The sequence below is a fragment of the Antechinus flavipes genome, chromosome 2 (assembly GCF_016432865.1).
Source record: "Antechinus flavipes isolate AdamAnt ecotype Samford, QLD, Australia chromosome 2, AdamAnt_v2, whole genome shotgun sequence".
In the NCBI taxonomy this organism is placed as follows: domain Eukaryota; kingdom Metazoa; phylum Chordata; class Mammalia; order Dasyuromorphia; family Dasyuridae; genus Antechinus; species Antechinus flavipes.
In genome coordinates, this window is record NC_067399.1 from 590,017,680 (window position 1) to 590,027,281 (window position 9,602).

At 34.6% G+C, this 9,602-nt stretch overlaps 1 pseudogene; it reads right to left on the bottom strand.

The window, feature by feature from the left end:
• Nucleotides 1–8,032: 8,032 nt before the first annotated feature.
• Nucleotides 8,033–8,945, bottom strand: LOC127546923 (SAGA-associated factor 29-like; annotated as a pseudogene).
• Nucleotides 8,946–9,602: the final 657 nt, after the last annotated feature.

Here is a 9,602-nt window from a genome sequence, read left to right on the forward strand (position 1 = left end):
TGGAATTATAAGTGCATGCTAAGTAACCAAGAAAGTTAAATACCCAATAGATAAAGTACCATTGAAAACCATTGACCTTAAGTTTGTAGCTTATTGATGATGATATTTAAAGTTGGTTAGAGAGTTATAGGCCCTCATTTCAACAAGTTTTCCAGGCACAGCTGGAAGAATAATGAGCTAGAGGAATTATCCGCACCATGCATAGAAAATTACATTATTTCATTTGTTTCTATAGCAACAGATTTTGGAACTGGCTAAATCTTTGTTGCCAGGTATTGAATAAACTTGTTAAAAGTAATAAATTAAAATTGAATTTTAGTCTTACTGTGTATTAGTGAATGACAATACTAATGATTTCATGGCAATTTGTGGGTCTTATGGCATTTTTATGGTGTTCCATCTGAATAAGGACATTTTTCCAATACTAAAATGTTACTGTTAACCTATACTCAAATCTCAGTCAAATGCTAAATGATTTGAAAAAAGAGGGTTGTTTTGACTTCTCAGTATAAATTGATAGGTTTTAGTCACTAGGCTGACTTCCTGCCTTTTCTGGTTTCAGTTTTGGCTGTGTAAAATAGTTAAAATCCTTGAAGAAAAACCCAGATCTTGGAAATATTTATGGCGATATATCATGCAACAAATATTAGAAAACTAATACTACAGAAGAACGTGAACAAATTTAAACCTAGTCAATTATATGGTACAGGGGATAGAGAGCTGGAACAAATGTCAGTAACACTTGAGTTCATACCCAGCCACACAAATTTACTAGTTGTATGATCCTGGGAAAGTGTCTATTTACCTCAACCTGCTTGTATATAGGCTGGAGAGAATAAGGTTGTAGTGAGAGTAAAATAATATATTTGTGAAGGACTTTCTTAGAATCAAAAGTGTTATATGAAGGTTAGTTATTTTTATGTAAAGAATAAAAGTGATGCAAATACCAAATGCTCAAAAGTTTTAAATAATTCATTTCTATTTAATTAGCATTTACTCAATCACTACCACTGGCACGCCTCTATGTTAGATACTAGAAATAAAAAAAAATTGCATAAAGTATGGTCTATGTACTCATGGTGATATAATCTTAATGAAAAGGATAAAATTTGTTTGTTAAAAATATAATGCAAAGTAGAGCATAAACATACTTAAAGAAGATATGAAATTTTATCACTACATTCCAAGAAGATAGTATGAGTGAAGATACTATAGGGATAGCTATATGTTATACCAAATAGTGTAGTTTAAGGGCCTCTAAATATTGAAAATTCTGTAGTTGTAAAGAGAAAAATGAAAGAACCTGACACAAGGTACTAGTACAAGAGAATATCTAAAGACTACCAGCAGTGACTTATCACTCCTGTCCTTCTTATGTATTCTCTCTTATAAACTGTTTTAGGACAACCCTGTAACTCATATGGATATAGCAAAGTAAAACACTTTGTTTTGAAATCCATATGAAAGTTCTCCTTTCTAATCTCTCTCAGAGAGGGTAGAAGATTCACCTCACTGGGAATCCTACATAAACCTATAATTCTTGTAACTATGTCAGTTTTAGCCCCCTGGCTATCAATGGACTGAGAGAAACATGAAAAAAAAATTAAGTATTAAGGTACCCAGAAGCATGCAACATCCTAGGAGATCATACCCTGACTACTTTATAGCAAGATCCTGGAGCTAACCAAGCAACAAAGGAATGTCCGAGGGAAAGAGTACTATAGTATCTCAAAAAATGTAGGGATAGTAAATGTGCAAAATACTAAAATGATAAATCTGAGTCTTGCTGTAATAATGTTACATCTAATCAGTCTTCTCCTGGGGAATCAGATGAACAAAACTGGGAGAAAGAAAGAGGGACAAAACAGCATCAGAAAAGAAAAGTATTAAGGCAAGAAGGAAGAACATCATATGTAAAGGGCTGAAACTCTGAGTAGATACACTGGAATCAGATAACTGAGCACTTAAAACTAATTACTTATTGGACAATATTCTATTAGCATATGCTTGGGAAATGACCCTTCCCACTATTCTGTGCTGGCTCAATCTTTTGGTGTATACAGAGAAGTGTAGGGAGTAAGGGGTGGAGTAAGACAAGTCGGGATCATTTTTGCAGCAGATAAGGAGAAGGGAAGTTGTGGAGAGCTAGTGTCCATTCCCTTCATTTCTACCCCTAAAGACCAAGAATAAAGACCAAGGACTTTTGCTTATCCTGACTCCAGCTGCTTCTAAGGCATCTAGGGTACTAACTCGGTCTTCACAATCATAGAAAACAAAAATGTAATTATTTTTAAAAAATTAAAAGCTGAGTAAAAAAGGAAATGAACATGTTTGAAGGAAAATGAGGGAAAATCTCCCCCCAAAAAGTTACTATGTCATAAAAAAACCCAGTAACCTTCTTTCAAATGACAAGAGAACAAGTCTAAGATGTTCTAGAATGACTGTAGAAAATTCATCAAAAAATAGCAGGAAAAAAAATAAGACAGAAATTGAAATTCCTATGGGAAAAAAATGACTACTAACTAAAGACTAGATTTAAAACAAAAGATAGGAAAATTTCTCCATAAAGATAGAAAGCATCCTAAAAAAGAAAATTACAAAAATTAAATAATTTAAACATTGAAGGAAAATAATGGATTTTTAAAATATAAAGTCTGGAAAAAACTTATGAGCTACAAAAACCAAAAAAAAAAAATGGAAAAAGAACAACCTGAGCTTGAATATAGTTCATGAAGGGATAATCTAAGAATTATATGTGTTCCAGGAAAAAAAAAATGAACAAGAAAATGTGAATACCATATCCCCAGAAAATAAACATCAAGAAATATTGGAAGCATACACCAAACATTAAATCAAAGAAACTCACAAAACACCAAACAATAAAATCCCAACCTAAGTCAACAATAAATACTTTAGTGAAGTTTTGGAATTACAAAATCAATGAACAAATCCTACATCCCACAAGGGAAAATTCTCTTAAAACTAAAAGGAGAACAATGCAGGATTGCACTTTGGTTATAAGAAATTAATTGAAAATTGTAATGTGACATTCAGAAGAACAAAGACCAGCTGACATCCCAAAACAATGTATATTGCAAAGCTTAGGCTAAGTAGCAAGGAAAATAACTGGGAAAATCATTTTTCAATACAACAAAGGAACAAACAAGATTTTCGTGGTGCAAATTAATTAAACAGCAGAAAATTAAATATTTTCCAATAATAATAAAAGACTTAAAAATGAAACATTTATTGTTATGTGATTATTCTTAGACAGTGACACAAATGTTGAGTGGAGGAGTAGTTCCTATTTGGCTTTTTTTTTTAACAAAACATTTAAAGGGAAAGGATAATGGGAAGATGGTGGAATTGGTTAAAAAAAAAAAGAAAAGAAAAGAAACTCGAAGCTCTCCAGATCTCCCCCACAAACAATAGAAAATATCACCTCAGGAAAAATGTGAAACAATAAAAACAAGAACTGGGGAAGAACAGTGATCCTTCTAGGACAACCTGAGAAGATTTGAAGAAAGATAGCAAGATGGAGGTTTGGCCTGCGTGAAGTCTGAACAGCTTCAGAAACAATAAGTAGTTAGTCCTAGGGTTACCTGGGTTGAGAGGTTGCTTCAATCCCAGCCACATGAATTTTCAGCTTCTGAACAATGAGGAGAATCAGATGTCTGAGAAGGGAAAGATTGAGGGACTTTTTGCTGATAAGGGATACCAGGCCCTGCAGTGCTAGTTGAGAAGGAACCAGTACATATTTGGTAAGTGCAGAAGCAAGGGGGAGAGATGCTGATGGCTACAGGCACTTAAAAGAGGGTGGAGTTCTTAGTTTTGGTTCTAGCATAAAGAGGACACCTGATGGAGAACCTGAGGTCAAAGGCAACATCCTCCATACTTAAGGACCAGAAGTGACTATACTAACAAGCTGCTATATATATATATATATATATATATATATATATATATATATATATATATTAAAGCAGGCAAAAGAAAAAGAAAAAAAATTCAGCCATAGATAATTGTGTTGGGAATAAGAAAATGGGGAATCATCTTCAAAGGAGGGTAATGATGCAAAAAGCCTCTCCTACCCAAAAGGGTAATATCAAATGGTTACTTGAGCAAAAAGAATTCATCGAAGAACTAAAAAATACTTTAAAAAGCAAATGAAAGAGATTGTGGAAAAAATGTAAAAAAATAAGAACAATCCAAGAAAAACAATATTAGAAAAAGAAAGTCATTCAGTGGAAAAGGAGATCCAGAATCTTAAGAATGAAAATGACTTCTTGAAAATTAGAGTTGGGCAAGGGGAAACTAGTGAAACAATAGGACACCAAGAAATAATAAAAACAAAATATAAAGAATGAAAAAAAAATTGTTAAGAATATGAAATAACTTAAAAACCAATCTGAAGAACAAATTAAGAAAAGAAAATATAAGAATAGAGTAGCCATTCTATGATTAACAAAAAATCTTGGTACAATAAAACAAGATATAACTTTAAAAAATGCCCTGAAGTGTAAGAATAAGAGGGGAAAGTGGAAATTAAAAAAATCTACCTATCATCACCTGTAAGAGATCCTATGAACCTAAAAGAATATCATAGTCAAATTCTGAAACCTTCAGCTCATGGAGAAAATATTATAAGTAACAAGAAAAAAATCAACTACAGTGGAGCCACAAATAGAAGCCCACAAGACCTAACAGCTACATTAAAAGACTACAGGTGTTGGAACACCATATATAGAAGAGCAAAAGAACTGAGATTGCTACTGAATATATCATACCCAGCAAAGTTAAGTATAATTCTGAACACAAAACAAACAAATTCAATGAATTGCCAGATTTTCAGAATTTTATTGAGAAAAAACATAACTTAGTTGAAAATTTGAAAAACATGATCCATAACAAATATACCATAAAAACAAAGACTAATTATAAGGGACTCAATAAGAACAAACTATTTTTATGCATGGAAATATAAACCATATGTCTGTCATTAGTAACTCATTATTTTGAAAGAAAAAATACAGTAAAGCTAAGTATGATGTGATAATAAAAAGCAAAACCATGGAGGAGAAAGGTAAAAAAAATGTGATTATACAAATGAAGTACAAAAGAAAAACCTTGAGGAATTAGATGGGGGAAGAGAACTGGTAGTTCTGGAACCTGATTCTCATTGGGAATGCATTAAAGAGGGAATGAAAGATAGATAGGTATTTAGGCAGTCAATATCAAAAAGGGTATAAAATATACATACATAGATTGTATTTAACTTATACTTTAACATATTTAACATGTATTGGTCAACCTGCCATCTGGAGAAGGGGGTGGGAGGGAGGAGGGGAAAAATTGGAACAAAAGGTTTTGCAATTGTCAGTGCTGAAAAATTACCTGTGCATATATCTTGTAAATAAAAAGCTATATTTTTTTAAATAAAGTTTATATAAGTTTAAAAGTTTTTTTTTTAATAAATAAAATTAATGCAGACAAGATTAGAAAGGAAGCAATAAAGCAGGGATACATTTTTTTTTTACATTTAAGGGTTTTGATAAAGGCCTCATTTCTAAAATATATAGAGAATTTTCTCAAATTTATAAGAATTCAAGCCATTCTTCAATTGATAAATTGTCAAAGGATATAAACAGACATTTTTCAGATGAAGAAATTGAAACCATTTTTAATCATATCAAAAGGTGTTCTAAACCACTGTTGATCAGAGAAATACAAATTAAGACAATTCTGAGATATCATTATACACCTCTCAGATTGGCTAAGATGACAGGAAAAGATAATTACAAATGTTGGAGCAGATGTAGAAAACCTGGGACACTAATACATTGTTGGTGGAATTGTGAATGGATCCAGCCATTATGGAGAGAAATTTGGAACTATGCTCAAAAACTTATCAAACTATGCATACCCTTTGATCCAGCAGTGTTTCTACTGGGCTTCTATCCCAAAAGAGACCTTAAAGGAGGGGAAAAGACCCACTTGTGTACATATATTTGTGGCAACCCTTTTTGTGGTGGCTAGAAACTGGAAACTGAGTGAATGCCCATCAATTGGAAAATGGCTGAATAAATTATGGTATATGAATGTTATGGAATAATGTCTTTTTAAAGAAATGGTCAGCAGGATTATTTCGGAGATGTCAGGAGAGACATTTTTTCTGAAGTGGCAACAGTGAAAATGAGCGTCATGAAGCTGGTGTAGGTTTTGTGATCAAAAGTAATCTATTAAGCAAGCTCACACCCCTTCCAAAAGGAGTGAAGGAAAGGCTCATGGCAATGCAATTTCCACTTTCTGGAAAATGCTATGCCAGTGAAGAACCCAGATGAGGTTAAAGAAAAATTTTATGAAAACCTGGAGACCTTTCATCAATGTGCCAAAAGAGAGTGAGTAGCTTATATTTCTGATTGACTTCAATTCTAGTATAGGCTCAGACTATCAAACAATACAGGGAGTCCTTGGGAAGAATGGAGTAAGAAACGCAATAGCAATGGTCATTTGCTATTAAAGACTTGTGCATCATGTGACCTTCTCATCACCAACACTGTATTCCATTTATCTAAATGCGATAAAACTTTATGGATTCACCTTTACAGCAAAGATTGATATTTAATAGACTATGATTGTAAGAAGAGACAGACAGGATGTGGGAGTGTCAGATTGCTTAATGTGTGTTGCAGAGTGCTGAATTGATCATAGACTTATCCCCTCCAAGCTGAATATTCACATTCAACAAAAACCCCGAAGGCAAAAATGACTACTAGAAGAATTAATGTCAACACATTAGAATGCTTCTGTAAGGAATAGTTTCTTGCCAATTTGGAGGATGAGATGAGGCAACACCCAGTTGGCAACAGTAGAGCAGAAAAGGAGGAGGGAACTTTCAGAGATTTAGTATTTAGTACTGCATTTGTACATCTGGGTAAGAATACTCACTAACATCAAGACTGCTTTGATGAAAATGATAGGAAAATTCAGAAGCTGTTAAATGAAAACTGAGAATTCCACAGGATCTTCTATCAAGTTAGTTCATCCATCTCTAAGAAGATAGTATTCTATTTCATCAAAAGGAAAGTACAATTGAATCTTACATAGATGTGGGATTCTTGGCTCAATAAAAAGGTAGATGACATTCATTTTTATGCTGATTAGTAACAATTCAAAGCATTTTTATGATGCACTGAAGGTTATTTATGGGCCAAAAACCTATGGTACATTTCAACTATTCAGGCTGATGGTGCCTCGTTGATTAGTGATAAGGACATGATCCTAGAGAGATGGGCTGAATTTCGTAATGTTCTTAACAGACATCATCAATCAATGCTGAAACTATTGACCATTTACCTCAAGTTGATATCCATCACTCCCTTGCTGAATCTCCAATTGAAAAAGAGGTTTTGAATGTTATCAGGCTACTTTCATGTCTACTAAGTACTAATTCTATTCTAGCAGAGATTTATAAGATGGGTGATTCTAAGCTCATACAAAAACTGACTGAAATTTTTCAGATTATATAACAAGAGGAGATTATGCCCCAAGAGTTCAGAGATATCTCCATTGTCCATTTTTATAAAGGTAAAGGGAATAGATTATTATCCTGTCACAATAATGGGAGAAGGGTGACTTTCCCTGTATTGGGAAAAAGGTAATCTACCTGAGAACCAGTATGAAGGGCAAAGGAACAGTTGATATGGTATTTTACTACTTGACATGTCTAGGAAAAATGCCAGAAACAGAACAGAGATATGTGTTCATTTGTAGATCTGACCAAGACCTTTAATACTGTCACTCATGAGGACTTATGGAAAATTATGTCAAAATTCCTTGTCCACAAAAGTTCATTGGTATAGTATGTCAATTTCTCAGTGTATATTTATTTGTCTGCAGAAAAGAATATGTTAATTCCCCCCTCCAATAGGCATGGAGGAAGAGTCAGGTTAACAGCAGTAAGGTAAAAGAAGTCTGTGATTCAATCAAACTGAACTGCACTTCTTAGATTTCTTCCAGGCCACAACACACTTTAGGCCATATTGAGGGGAGAATAACCATCTTCATAGGAGGTTTCTTCAAACAGGTCAGAGTAGTCGTCCTGAGGCCTTTGTGGAGGAATGTGAATCAAAGCCGGGTAAAAGCAGCTGGTTTGGGAGTACAATGTCAGCACAAGCTGATCCTTCTGGAATAAAGCTTCAAGGTCCATCTCAGGATTGGCCTTCCATCATGGAAGCAGGATGATACATATTGGGCTCAAGGTATATCTCTCTTTGCCTTCCTCATCAGTGTCATCTACCTTATATTTGCTAGGGGCATGATTGTAACTGACCATTTCTGCCAAAGTCCATTGCTCATCCCCATCCACATTTTTTCACTCCAGCAGTTTCCTTATTTCCTGATTTAGCTACTCTCCCCTGAAGCTGAAATATTCCTGCACAGGAGTGGAGGCTTGTCTCCAGGTTGCCCAACCCACAGAGGTAGCACCCCTCAGGTGCATCATTTTCTGTGGAGATTCTGAATCATTGTACAATCCTCCAATTTTAGCTGCAATTCACCTTTCTTCCAGCAAAGTCTTGATCTCAGCAATCTTATCCAGAGTTCTGCACAGTATATTACACTCCACCTCTGCATATGCCTTGGCGTGTTATAGAGACCTAGAAGTTTTGTCCAGTAATAAGGAGATTTTGTTTTCTGAATACATTCTCTCATGTGTCTTTTGGATATTGATCAGGTTATGTTTACTTCAGGAACATTCTTCCTAAGTTTTCTTGATGGAGCTCTGTCAGTAGTTCAGCTATTCAGCAGTATACTGACACTGATGCCATGGCTATGGTAAATACTGTTTTCTCATGATGCTGGAATAAGGAATGCTCACAGGAGCATTCTAAACATTTGCTACTATCACCACAATTGCTCTCAGAAAAAATACCCATTGAAGCCATGGTCCGTTCTTCACCAGTCGCCTCTCCTCATCCAATCCCAATTTTATGATGGCATGCTTGTCCAAGTTCTGGACATTGGACAATGTTCTTGAGCTTTTCCAGTTACCAATGGAGTGAAACAAGGCTGTGTGCTTGCCCCCGTGCTTTTTAGCATGATGTTTTCAGTCATGTTATCAAATGCCTTAAATGAGGACAAACTTGGAATTTAAGTCAACTATTGCACTGATGGTAAATTCTTCAACTGGAAAATGCTACAAGCCAAAATTAAAGTGGAATAAGTGTTGGTGCATGGTTTTTTATTTGCAGATGATTGTGCACCCAATGTATATTGAGTCAGATTGCTTAAATGCCAAATGTACACTTGCCAAAAAGATTGTTTTACAGAGAACTCACACATGCAAGAACTCACAAGTTGGTCAGAAAAAGTGACACAAGGACACTCTCAAGGTCTCTCTTAGACCTTTAGAATTTATTTATGACATAGGAAACACTGGCATAGGACCACCCAACATGGCATGCCCTCATCAGAAAAGGTGGTATCCTCTATGAACAAAGTAGAATTGAATTGTTAGAAGAAATGTGAGATGTGCAAAGTTAGAGAGTTCTATCCATATGTTCATAGGGACTATTTGTATCTGACCTGTGATAAAGCATTCT